The sequence below is a fragment of the Giraffa tippelskirchi genome, chromosome 4 (assembly GCF_054371585.1).
Source record: "Giraffa tippelskirchi isolate mGirTip1 chromosome 4, T2T-mGirTip1v1.2.pri, whole genome shotgun sequence".
NCBI classification, from domain to species: domain Eukaryota; kingdom Metazoa; phylum Chordata; class Mammalia; order Artiodactyla; family Giraffidae; genus Giraffa; species Giraffa tippelskirchi.
In genome coordinates, this window is record NC_137278.1 from 93,158,480 (window position 1) to 93,170,935 (window position 12,456).

The window sequence follows — 12,456 nt, forward strand, 5'->3', positions numbered from 1 at the left end:
ATAGAATAGAATTAAAAAACAGGGACCTCTCTGGTGGCCCAGTTGCTAAGACTCTGCACTCCTAATACAGGGGACCTGGGTTCAAAACCTGGTCAGGAACCCACACACTGCAACTAAGATTTGTTGCAGCCAAATAAATAAATACATATTTTAAAAATTCAGAAACATATCTATCAATATATATGAACATATATCTTATGAAAATTAAACTTTCCAGAATAGTGAATAAAACTTTGACAGTTTTCTCAATAAATGTTAGTAGGCCAAGTTGCTATTCATTTAGGAAAAAATGAATACTGGTCTTGTCTCACACCGTGCACAAATTAACTTTAAATGGACACAGATCTAGTTATGATAGGTAACAATTTATAAAGTATCCAGAAAATAACATGAGAAAGTCTTGAGGATTGGCAAAAGTTTCCTATACGAGATATAATTCCTACTAATCATAAGAAAAAACCTGGATTAGCTAGGCTATATTATTACAATTAATAAATTCAATTGTTTAAAATATACCAATAAGAAAGTAGAAAAATAGAGTGATCAAAAATGCTAGCAATACATGTATCTGACAATTTGTGTTCATAATATGTAACTCCTATAAATTCGCACGCAAAAAGCACATTTTTGTTAAAAGGAAAGACTTGAGTTGTAATTTTTAAAAGATGACATCCAAATAGCTTACAAACCTATGAAGTTGCTCTAGGTCATTCATGTTAGCAAACTACAAATTAAAAACAAAATGAGATATTATTATACTCTCATTGGAATTTCTCTATATTTATGAGACCACAATACTAACTATTGGAGAAGAGTATGAATCATTTCGAAAGCTTTGGGACAATTCTTGGCATTTATCTATTAAAGCAGAAATTATGCCCACCACTACTGGTTATTCACCCCACAAAAATGCATGCACTTTGTGCAGCAGAATATGTGCTTTAGGATATTAACAAAATCAAGATTCCTAATAGCCATAAACTGAAAACAGCCCAGTAGGTTTATTTAATGAAATACTCTAAAACGATGAGTGAAATACTGTAATGCATAATAAGGAGAATGAATCTCACAAACAAAGTGTTGAGAAAAAAGTCCTGCACAACAGAGTACATACTGTATGATCCCATATATATAGAAAGTTCAGGGCTTCCCTGTTGACTCAGTGGTAAAGAATCCACCTGCCAATGCAGGAGACACAGGTTCGATCCCTGGTCCAGGAAGATTCCACATGCCACAAAGCAACTAAGCCTGTGAGTCACAACTATTGAGCTTGTGCTCTAGAGTCCGGGAGCTGCAACTACTGAGCCCATGCGCCCTGGAGCCTGCGCTCTGCAATAAGAGAAGCCATGGCAGTAAGAAGGCTGTGCACTCCAACTGGAGAGTGGCCACCTCTCTCGCCAAAACTAGAGAAAATCCTGCTTGCCAACAAAAATCCAGTGCAAAACAATACGTAAATAAATAAACAATTAGAAAATTCAAAAAAGTTAAAACTACATGATGGTGATAGGTCAAGATACTTGGTCTGAGGTAGGAATGGTGGCTGGGAGCAGGCAAGAAATAATTTCTGAATCATTAACAATATCGTTTTCTTCTCTGGGTGTGTGTACATAGATCTGCCAACTTTGTGATATTTATTGAGTTGTAGATTTCTACTGTGTGGATCTTTTCCATGCATTTGTACCACAATGAAGAGGTTATTTAAAAACAAAATTAAAAAAAAAACAGCTATGATTCTATTGTTGGTTGATATAAGTTATGCATGAATTATAAAGGTGGTAGACATTTTCAAAAGGGAAACTGATGTGTTAATGATTTCAAAGGAGCTTCCACTGGTCTTCGTCTCATAGCTGCCACAGAAAAAGGAAGATAAGGATACGGTCCAGAGAGATGTAGAGTTTCTAATGTGGGGACAATAGGAGAAAGAACAAGGTGAAGCTATGGATGAGGAGATGTAGGTGTCAGTGTATAAGACCAAGTCTGGGGTTATGGCAGCATCATCAAGTGGAGACCTATACCTGACTCAGGACCCTAAAGAGATGCTGGTACTGTCCTGAGGGAGAAATTAGATACAGGAGACAGACATGGAGGGAAGATTGATAACTCAGTCTTTTCTGTGCTCATCTTGAGTTGACATAATTATTGTCTGTCAGTAGCATTTATTACATTTGTCACTCAGTTTGACACTTGATTATGTGTATCCTGTCTTGTGTTGTCACTTAACTATTGGGGTGGCCAAAAAATTCATTCTGGTTGTCGTGCACCATCTTATGGAACAAGCTTTTGGCCAGGCAAATATTTCAAGATGTATCAGGTTGAACCATGTGAAATTGTCAATATTCAACCATTTTCAGATAGTTAAAGTTAGTCACATGTTTGTCTGAGTGAGGTTAATTTTGATTAGCATTTTTCTGTGACGAGCATCTCTTAAGTCTCTGATTCTCGCTAATTTTACCCACAGAATGGGTGTTCACAGAACTGCCTCAATTATGTAATGAAACTTTCTCCTAAAAGTACTTCATAAGCCCTGATGTAAGATAAAGCTCCAGTTGTGAACACAAAGACTAATATAAGCTATTCCTAGATACATCCTGACAAAGGACAGCGTTTGTGCAGACTATAACTAGAATCTCTGCAACTAAAGGAAGTGAAAGGAAAATGCACCTTATAATGTGTTATCCCACAAAAATTGGTTTTCCAGGTGGCTCAGTGGTAAAAGAATCCACCTGCAATGCAGGAGACACTGGAGACGTGAGTTCGATTCCTGAGTCTGGAAGACCCCCTGGAAGAGGAAATGGCAACCTACTTCAGTATTCTTGCCTGGAGAATTCCATGGACAAAGGAATCTGGTGGGCTACAGTCCACGGGGTTGCAAAGAGTTGGACAAGACTGAAGTGACAGCACAGGACAAGATATTGATATTTAGCACAATTTGGATTTGGCTTGCAGATTATCCTCTTTCCTTAAAAGTGTGCACAGTTATGCCCTTTTATTTCCCCTCACGCTTTGTTAGAGAACATCTGTGCCTTGCTGCCTTACCCCCAACCCCTTAATATTCACTCTAGAAATATTGTTCTTACAGCAACTAGTGACAGAGTATTTCAAATTTTAGAGTATTAAAATGGCAATATTCCTTAGGTTTAGGTTCTAATTTTCAAGCCGTGTTTGGATCGTTGTTTTCCATTAGTCATAAGCAGAAGTAATAGTTCTGTAAAATTAAGAAGGCTCCAGAATTGAGTCAGGAACAAAGGAACAGACAGTACTGTTGGTTTATAAAAACATTTACTGGAATGTATTCTTCAACATGCAAGTATGCAGAACCACTGCAGATAGACAGCTGTGTGTCTAAACACTTGTGACAAACGGAACTCAGATGGAAATGTATTTTTTAAAGGAGAAAAAGGCATCAACATACATTCATCATTAGATATGAGGACAATGCAAGCTTACAATATGTCTGAGGAAAAGAGAATCAGCTAGTGAAAAATGATGAGTTTTTTTTTTCCTCATGAAATACTTTCTGCAGTTGTCAGCAGAGTTTATTCGTTGCCTTGTAATTCTATAGTCAGTACAACATTTTAATCATGAAGAAGACTCAAGATTTTACAGCCAACTTAGGGTGAGTGGACCAAGATAGTCCTTTCTCTTGAGTTTCTCATTGTGAACCCTATGTACTAAGGCAATAAGAAAGTTTTGGGGCCTAAATGAAAGCTAAGCTTTATAATAACAATAGACAAATGAAAAGAAACAGCCAAATACATTGTCCCCAAAATCTTTCTAAGGCACAATGATCTATGTTTAAAAATTATGAAACTGGACAAGTTCCCATTCCTTTAGCATTTATGTAATGAATATATATGTGAATATAAACACAGATGGGATATCTTGAGGCAGAGATAGCATATTATAGTGCCATGATGCTAAAACTAGAAAACTTCCATTCCTGATGTCAATAAATTATATTACATTAGAAATAGTGGTTTGCCTTAAAATTGAAAAAGAAGGAAACTATAACAGGCAATCTCTTTCTTTTACCTGTACTACCTTCTACTTCATTTTTTTCTATCAAAATATTACACACAATTAAGATTCTGTACCGATGCCATTGCTAAAGCCATCTTTACAGAGTAATTGTTATGAGTCTATGCTCCCCTCAAACTGTTTGAAAATTGGTTGCTTCTTAAAATTAGGCCATTTGTCATCTTATTATCTCTGGCCTTAGCTTTACCATACAAAAGATACTCCTAGATATTTGGAAAATGTTAGGCATTGAATGGAAGAAGAATTATAATCCAATAGTTGAGTCTATCATTTCAAGACTAAACAAGCAAATAAATGTTGATGCACCTATATTAAATGCAAAAAAACATTATCAAATAGATTAAGTATTTAAGTGTATGAATAAATTATAAAAACTAAAAAAACTGTGAATAGTAATGTGAAATAATTTTGTGCTTAGGAAGTCATAATATACTACCAAGGTGAATCTATAATTCAACATATTGATTTGAGTATATAAAAATTTAAGGTTTTGTGCTATAACAGTAAGTTAAAAGGCAGAAAGTATATATGTGGAATATATTCTTTCTCACATGCAAAAATATATAAGAACAGTTTAATATCCTTGAATTGCAAAATTTAATCTCAAATTCATGAGAATGAGTAAGCATCTCTATGAAAATTGACAACATACATAAATGATTAATTTAGAAAATACATGAATATAACAAAAAATAAAAAATTTAGCTCTAATTATACACAAATGAAGTGAAACACACACATTTAACCTTTCTATCTTTCAGACAAATGAAGATTTTAAAAAAGGGTGATGCTAAGAAAGAATCTGGGAAAAGTGGCATGTTAATCCTCTAATGGGGCTTCCTAGGTGGCTCAGTGGTAAGAATCTGCCTGGCAATGCAGGAGACATGGGTTCGATCCCTAGGTTGGGAAGATCTCCTGGAGGAGGAAATGACAGCCCACACTAGTATCTTTGTCTGGGACATCCCGTGGACAGAGTTGTCTGGTCAGCTACAGTCCATGGAGTTGCCAAGAGTTGGACACAGTTTAGTGACTGAACAACAACAACAACAACAACAAATCCTCTAATGAGGAATTGCAGAGTATGTGCTGTACATGTTTTATCATATACATTGTCAAATTGCCCTGCAATATCCTCATTAGAGGATTTGACAATGTATATGATAAAACATGTACACTACATACTCTGCAATTCCACTTTTACAATAAAATATGACAAGGACACTTCAAAGTAGGCTAAGGACCTATATACAGAGTTGCTATCTGTACTGGCCCAAGAACACTGGACTGGTTAATTATGATAAATCCATATAATGATCTATTAAGAACAACGATGTGGACACACTGATATTTACAATATGTTGTTGCATGTAAAATATGCAGTGCTTTATTTGTAAAAATAAAAAGGGCAAAGGAGCAAAATGTGGACAATAGTTGGCACTGATTCCACATATATGGGCATATATATGGGCGATTTAAAATTTTTCCATGTTAAATAATTTTGCATGTTAAATAATAATGAAAATGCATAACCTTAAGAATTAAAAAAATAAAATTTACTAAATATTATATCAGAAATATGAATAGAGATAAGTGGGAAAATAAATTTATTCATAAAGTATTATTGAAGATTGAAGTTAGGTGCTGATATAATAGGAAAATAGCTAAATTGTGATACTTCCATATGGTTGAATGTGAGCTAATTATTAATTAGTTTACTTATAATATGGGAAAATTTTATTTTATAACGTCAAAATTAAAAGACATTAAAATTATATATATATTATGATATCAAATACATATACATATATTTTTAGAAATAGACAAGAAGGAAAGACCATCAAATTTTTCAGTGATTGTCCATGTGGTCATATTGAAAAACAATATTTTCTTTCTTCTAGTTTGTTTCAGTACTTTAAATTTTTTCACACTGATCAAGTTTTACCATTGTAACCTTTCCAAATTTTATCACTAACAAAAAAAATTAGACTGATCCATAACAACAAAGAACATATGCTTTACATTTTCATGTATGAAGAAAGATTTTCATTCTGCTTATATTATTAATCCTTCTGGATAAAGACGATTCTGTTAAGGACTGAGTAGTGATGCTAAAATGAAGCATGCTTTATTCCTACTGACTGTTTCTCTGGTGGCTCGGGTGGTAAAGAATCTGCCTGCAGTGTGAGAGACCCGGGTTCAATCCTTGAGTCGGGAAGATTCCCTGAAAAAGTGAATGGCTACCCTACCCACTCCAGTATTCTTGCCTGGACAGAGGAGCCTGGCAGGCTACAGTCCATGGGGTCACAATGAGTCAGACACGACTGGGTGATCAACACTTGATTGAAGCTGAACCTAAATTAAGCTTTAAAATCGATGCCTTCATGTACATGATAAGTCAATTCTTGAAAACTTTATGAAGTTTCAGTTAGACAAGATGAATCAGGTCCAGATATCTGCCATATATCATGCCTATGGCTCACAAAACTGTGGTGTGCACTTAAACTTTTGTTACAAAGGTAGACCTCATGTTCAGTGTTTTTACCACATTCTTTAAAAATAAGAAAAAAATATATGCAAGTCAATTATGTGAAATAAATAACTTCTATCTTTTAAAAAAAGAAAACTTATATGTGCAAAAATTGTATATGGATTCCTAATTCTCCTCCAACTTTCTCTGCAAAAATAGAAATGTGTTTCTATGTAAATAAGAGCTGAAGCTCTGGCAAAATAAAATAAGCCATGAATTACCAACTTGTTTTCTTGGGAGATCAGCGGCATGTGCCTGTTCACTTCATAAAGAATGCCATTTGCCTTGACCCTTGGGCTTTTTCTTTGAAGGGCATGCCATCACCTTTTCTTACTTGAATTCCGTCATTGCCCTGGAGTCCATGATGTTCTTCCTGCTACCTTGAAGACTAACCTGCCTTAGACTTTTATAGATGAACTTCTGGACATCAGTGGTAAACTCTAAATTTTATTTTTCTGATTATTAAAACGAAGTATGTTGAAATTTTGATAAATCCAGGAAGTAAAAGAAGATTAAAAATTTCCCATAATTTATATACTTGTAAATAATGTTAACTTTTAGCTGTATTTCCTCTGTATTTCTCTCTATGTATTTTACACATAAGTATGTAAATTATATGCCTTATAACATATATGAACTTTGTGTGTGTGCTCAGTCATGTTGGACTCCTTGTGACCCCATGGACTGTAGCCAACCAGGCTCCTCTGTCCATGTAATTCTCCAGCAAGAATATTGGAGTGGGTTGCCATTTGTTTCTCCAGGAGTTCTTCCTGACCCAGGATTGGACCCACCTCTCTTGCGTCCTCTGCATTGGCAGGCAGGTTCTTTACCACTGCCCCACCTGGGAAGCATGATAGCGGATACACATACCTATTATATTTAATATTACACATACAATTAACATATAACATAATGTTATTTTATATTGTTTCCATATAAACCTTACTCAAAATCATGCTCAATTCTCTATCACTTTCTCGATTACATACCAAATCTGTAGCTTTGCACTCAAGAAGTTTTCTTCCTATGCTTCCATCTATCTTTCTGGTTTATTTTAAAATACTGGTCTGCATTCAAGCTGCATTAGTTCAACTCCCTGTTTCTACAGCTTCCTAGGCTTCGGGTGGGTAAATTCATTTCTGTTGTTCAGATTCTTCATCTATAAAATGATCATAATAATAATTATTGTTATAGAATTATTTTGAGATTAAATTATATTATACATGGTTAATGTTAATCACCCCACACATATTAATCTTTGTTATTGTCCAACAAAACTGTATTACTCATTCATCCCAAATGTGGTTCAGAAATTTTCATATTTCTCCTTAGCTTGTACTTGTCTTATTATGCCTCCTCCTCTTCATTTCCACCTGTTAAAATCTTTACTATTTTCAATGTCTACCTCAAATAAACTTCCTCTCAACTTCTATACAAATGACATATTTGCATTTTTTAAAACCATTTAACACATATAATTCCTATTATTGCATGTATATTCCGTCTGGTGTTACAGTTATATATAAATTGCTTATTCCTCTATTGAATTTAAATATCTTAAGTACAAGAGCTAAATTATAAGCATTTTTAACCCTCTCAGAGTCTAGCTTTTTATTTTATATATTGTAAGTTAAAGGAGGTAACAATTTAAAGACTGTATATGAGAGAAAACTTTTAAAGCCTCGGATTTTGAGTGCTTTTCAGCTCAGTTCAGTTCAGTTGCTCAGTCGTGTCTGACTCTGTGATCCCATGAATCGCAGCACACCAGGCCTCCCTGTCCATCACCAACTCCCAGAGTTTACCCAAACCCGTGTCCATCGAGTCGGTGATGCCATCCAAACATCTCATCCTCTGTCGTCCCCTTCTCCTCCTGCCCCCAATCCTTCCCAGCATTAGGGTCTTTTCCAATGAGTCAACTCTTCGCATGAGGTGGCCAAAGTATTGGAGTTTCAGCTTCAACATCAGTCCTTCCAATGTACACCCAGGACTGATCTCCTTTAGGATGGACTAGTTGGATCTCCTTGCAGTCCAAGGGACTCTCAAGAGTCTTCTCCAACACCACAGTTCAAAAGTATCAATTCTTCGGCGCTCAGCTTTCTTCACAGTCCAACTCGCACATCCATACATGACCACTGGAAAAACCATAGCCTTGACTAGACGGACCTTTGTTGGCAAAGTAATGTCTCTGCTTTTAAATATGCTATCTAGGTTGGTCATAACCTTCCTTCCAAGGAGTAAGCGTCTTTTAATTTCATGGCTGTAATCACCATCAGCAGTGATTTTGGAGCCCAAAAAAGTAAAGTCTGACACTGTTTCCACTGTTTCCCCATCTATTTCCCATGAAGTGATGGGACCAGATGCCATGACCTTAGTTTTCTGAACGTTGAACTTTAAGCCAACTTTTTCACTCTCCTCTTTCACTTTCATCAAGAGGTTCTTTAGTTCTTCTTCACTTTCTGCCATAAGGGTGTTGTCGTATGCATATCTGAGATTATTGATATTTCTCCTGGCAATCTTGATTCCAGCTTGTGTTTCTTCCAGCCCAGCGTTTCTCATGATGTACTCTGAAGTTAAATAAGTACGGTGACAATATACGGCCTTGACATACTCCTTTTCATATTTGGAACCAGTCTGTTGTTCCATGTCCAGTTCTAACTGTTGCTTCCTGACCTGCATACAGATTTCTCAAGAGGCAGGTCAGGTGGTCTGGTATTCCCATCTCTTTCAGAATTTTCCACAGTTTATTGTGATCCACACAGTCAAAGTATTTGGCATAGTCAATAAAGCAGAAATAGATGTTTTTCTGGAACTCTCTTGCTTTTTTGATGATCCAGCAGATGTTGGCAATTTGATCTCTGGTTCCTCTGCCTTTTCTAAAACCAGCTTGAACATCTGGAAGTTCACGGTTCACGTATTGCTGAAGCCTGGCTGGGAACATTTCAGGCAAAAATGGGCTTGATAAAGGATAGAAATGATATGGACCTAACAGAAGCGTAAGATATTAAGAAGAGGTGGCAAGAATACACAGAAGAACTGTACAAAAAAGATCTTCACGAACCAAATAATCATGATGGTGTGATCACTCATCTAGAGCCAGACATTCTGGAATGTGAAATCAAGTGGGCCTTAGAAAGCTTCACTATGAACAAAGCTAGTGGAGGTGATGGAATTCCAGTTGAGCTATTTCAAGTCCTGAAAGATGATACTGTGAAAGTGCTGTACTCAATATGCCAGCACATCTGGAAAACTCAGCAGTGGCAACAGGACTGGAAAAGGTCAGTTTTCATTCCAATCCCAAAGAAAGGCAATACCAATGAATGCTCAAACTACTGCACAATTGCACTCATCTCACACGCTAGTAAAGTAATGCTCAAAATTCTCCAAACTTTAGGCATTTCCAATTAGGCAAACTAGTTAGAATACACCTTTATTCAATTTTATACAAATTCAATCACCCAACAAATGTTTAGTGAGTTCCTATCATGTTCTAGGACTTCCCTGGTGGCTCAGACAGTAAAGGATCTGCCTGCAATGGTGGGAAACCTGCGTTCAGTCCCTGGGTTGGGCAGATCCCCTGGACAAAGGAATAGCAACCCACCCCAGTATTCCTGCCTGGAGAATTTCATAGACAGAGGAGCCTGGTGAGCTACAGTCCATGGGTTCACAGAGTCAGACACAACTGAATGACTTTCACCATGTTTTAGGCTCTGGAGAAATATTGGTGGACAAAACAGGCAAATCTCTTCTCTTATAGAGCTAATATTATAGTAGAGGAAGAAAGACAACAAATAAACAGTTAAATGAGATAATTCTAGTGCAAGAAGACACTAACTAGAGTGGTGAACCCAAGTAGAACAAGTCCATTTAGGTTGAAGTTGGGGTCTGGCTTTACCAAAAGAACATTTGGAGAAAAAAAGGAGACAACTAAATTCTGGAGGAACTATGCTTCATGCACAGAAAACAGCATATCCAGCAAAGACCCCCAAACATTTCCAGAAAAAGCAAGGAAGTCAAATGCAGTTACAATACAGTGAACAAGAGGGGTGGGTTGTATTAAGTGGAGTTGGAAGGGTAGACACTTGTTCATGTAGATCCTTGAAAGAGGTTTGTATTTTTAGATTTTATTACAAGAATAATGGGGCTGGCTCTGGTAATCCAGTGTTAAGACTTAAACTTCCAATTCAGGGGGTACAGGTTCAATATCTGGTTGGGGAGCTAAGATCTCACATGGCTTGGGGCCAAAAAAACAAAACATAAAACAGAAGCAGTACTGTGACAAATTTAAAAAAGAGTTTTTAAATGATCTACATTTTAAAAAAATATCATAAAAAGAATAATGAAAAAGTAGATGGGAGGATAATGTAACATTTTGGGTTTTGCCAGTGGGAGGCAGTAGTAGGAGCCGGGGAGTATATGGACAGTGTTTAGTGGACTTACATCTGCCCCTACGGGCTTCCCATATGGTGCTAGTGGTAAAGAATCCTCTGGCCATTACAGGAGACACGGGTTGGATACCCTGGAGAAAGGAGTGGCAACCCACTCCAGTTATTCTTGCTTGGAAAATCCCATGGGCAGAGGAGCCTGGCGGGTTAGAGTCCATGGGGCCGCAGAGAGTGAGACATGACTTAGCAACTAAACAACAACAGCCTAGCTCAGCAGGGACTGACAGTGATTGCCATTGAATCTTATGCCTCTTCCTTGGGTTAGTTTTCTCTGAGTTTCAAGCACACTGCACCCTCACCCTTGAGCCTCTAAACCCAAGCTTGGTCATGGCTATCAGCTATTGTTGGTTCCAAGGTGCTTCACCATTCCTGTTCCCTCAGCTCTTCCCACACCTTTGAAGGATGGCTTTTCTAAGCACCTGTTGGGTTATGCTCTCAGCCAGCCATTTCTGCTGGGCACTGGCTGATACAGAGGTTTTGCAATAGCGCCAGGTTTGAAAGACTGTCGGGGGGTTCCCTGTGGGGCATGTCCACTTGGTGGTTAAATCCACAAGGACCTTTTCTTGTCTGGTACAAGACAAAAATGAAGTCAGCAATGATTGCTTCTATTCTTCCCACCGCTTCGTACTCTTTCAAGATAATTCTTTCAGGGAGTAAATTAGGAAGCTCTCTCTCTGTGTGAAGAAGCACTCTGCTGCCTGCATCAGCTTCTAGCCAGTGGAGCCCTGCTGTGAACCACACAAGGCATCTCAATCCACTGGCCCTAGCAGAGCAAGGTCCACAGGCCTAGTAACTCTGAGGCTGAATTACTTGTTTCCTTCTGTAGCTGAGCATAGAGCTGGTCCTAAGATTGAAAGGGATTTTTATTACATTTAGCTAATATTACATATCTAAGAAGAGGCCACAATTTTATAGAAGGCAAACAGATCATGTGTGTCATTCTGAATTTATGCTAACAATCTCTTGAAGAACAACAGATAACAGTGATTACTATTCATTTCTTTCCAAATCCTTATTACTTCTTATACACATACACATTGTTTTCTAGGGATGCTCAAAAATTTCTTGTAATTACTCACTAATAAATATAAATTCCTGCTGGAGAGAATTTACTTTGTTTATAAATATTTCCCAATGTGAACTTGATGGCTACTTGTTGTCACACATGACTGAAATGAATAACTTGCACTTTGGACCATTCTCCATTTTTAATGTTTTATGAATGATGTAGCTTCATCCTTATCAATGATGTAGCTTCATTCTTGATGCATTGGCATTGCCTAGAAGTCCAAAGGTAGGCTAGAGAACATGTATTCTAAGGAAAAAAAGCTTAGTTAATGAAAGCCAGAAACAGACCTAAGTATGGCAAAAATCCAGCTTTTATTCAGAAAGGAAAGAAACCCTAAGTTCAGTATTAAAGACCATTTCTTCTGTATCCAGAGGTCTGTC

General features: G+C 37.0%; 1 long non-coding RNA gene across 12 annotated transcripts in view; it reads right to left on the reverse strand.

The window, feature by feature from the left end:
• LOC145545973 (uncharacterized) overlaps positions 1-12,456 on the reverse strand; it is a 127,106-nt gene that overhangs the window by 52,509 nt on the left and 62,141 nt on the right. For 6 of the 12 annotated variants that reach the window (XR_014082378.1, XR_014082372.1, XR_014082379.1 and 3 more), the window contains exon 2: positions 7,555-7,724. The exons of the other annotated variants lie outside the window; for them this stretch is intronic. This is a non-coding gene — a long non-coding RNA (uncharacterized LOC145545973). The remainder of the gene's footprint in view (positions 1-7,554; positions 7,725-12,456) is intronic. 12 annotated transcript variants of the gene reach the window in all.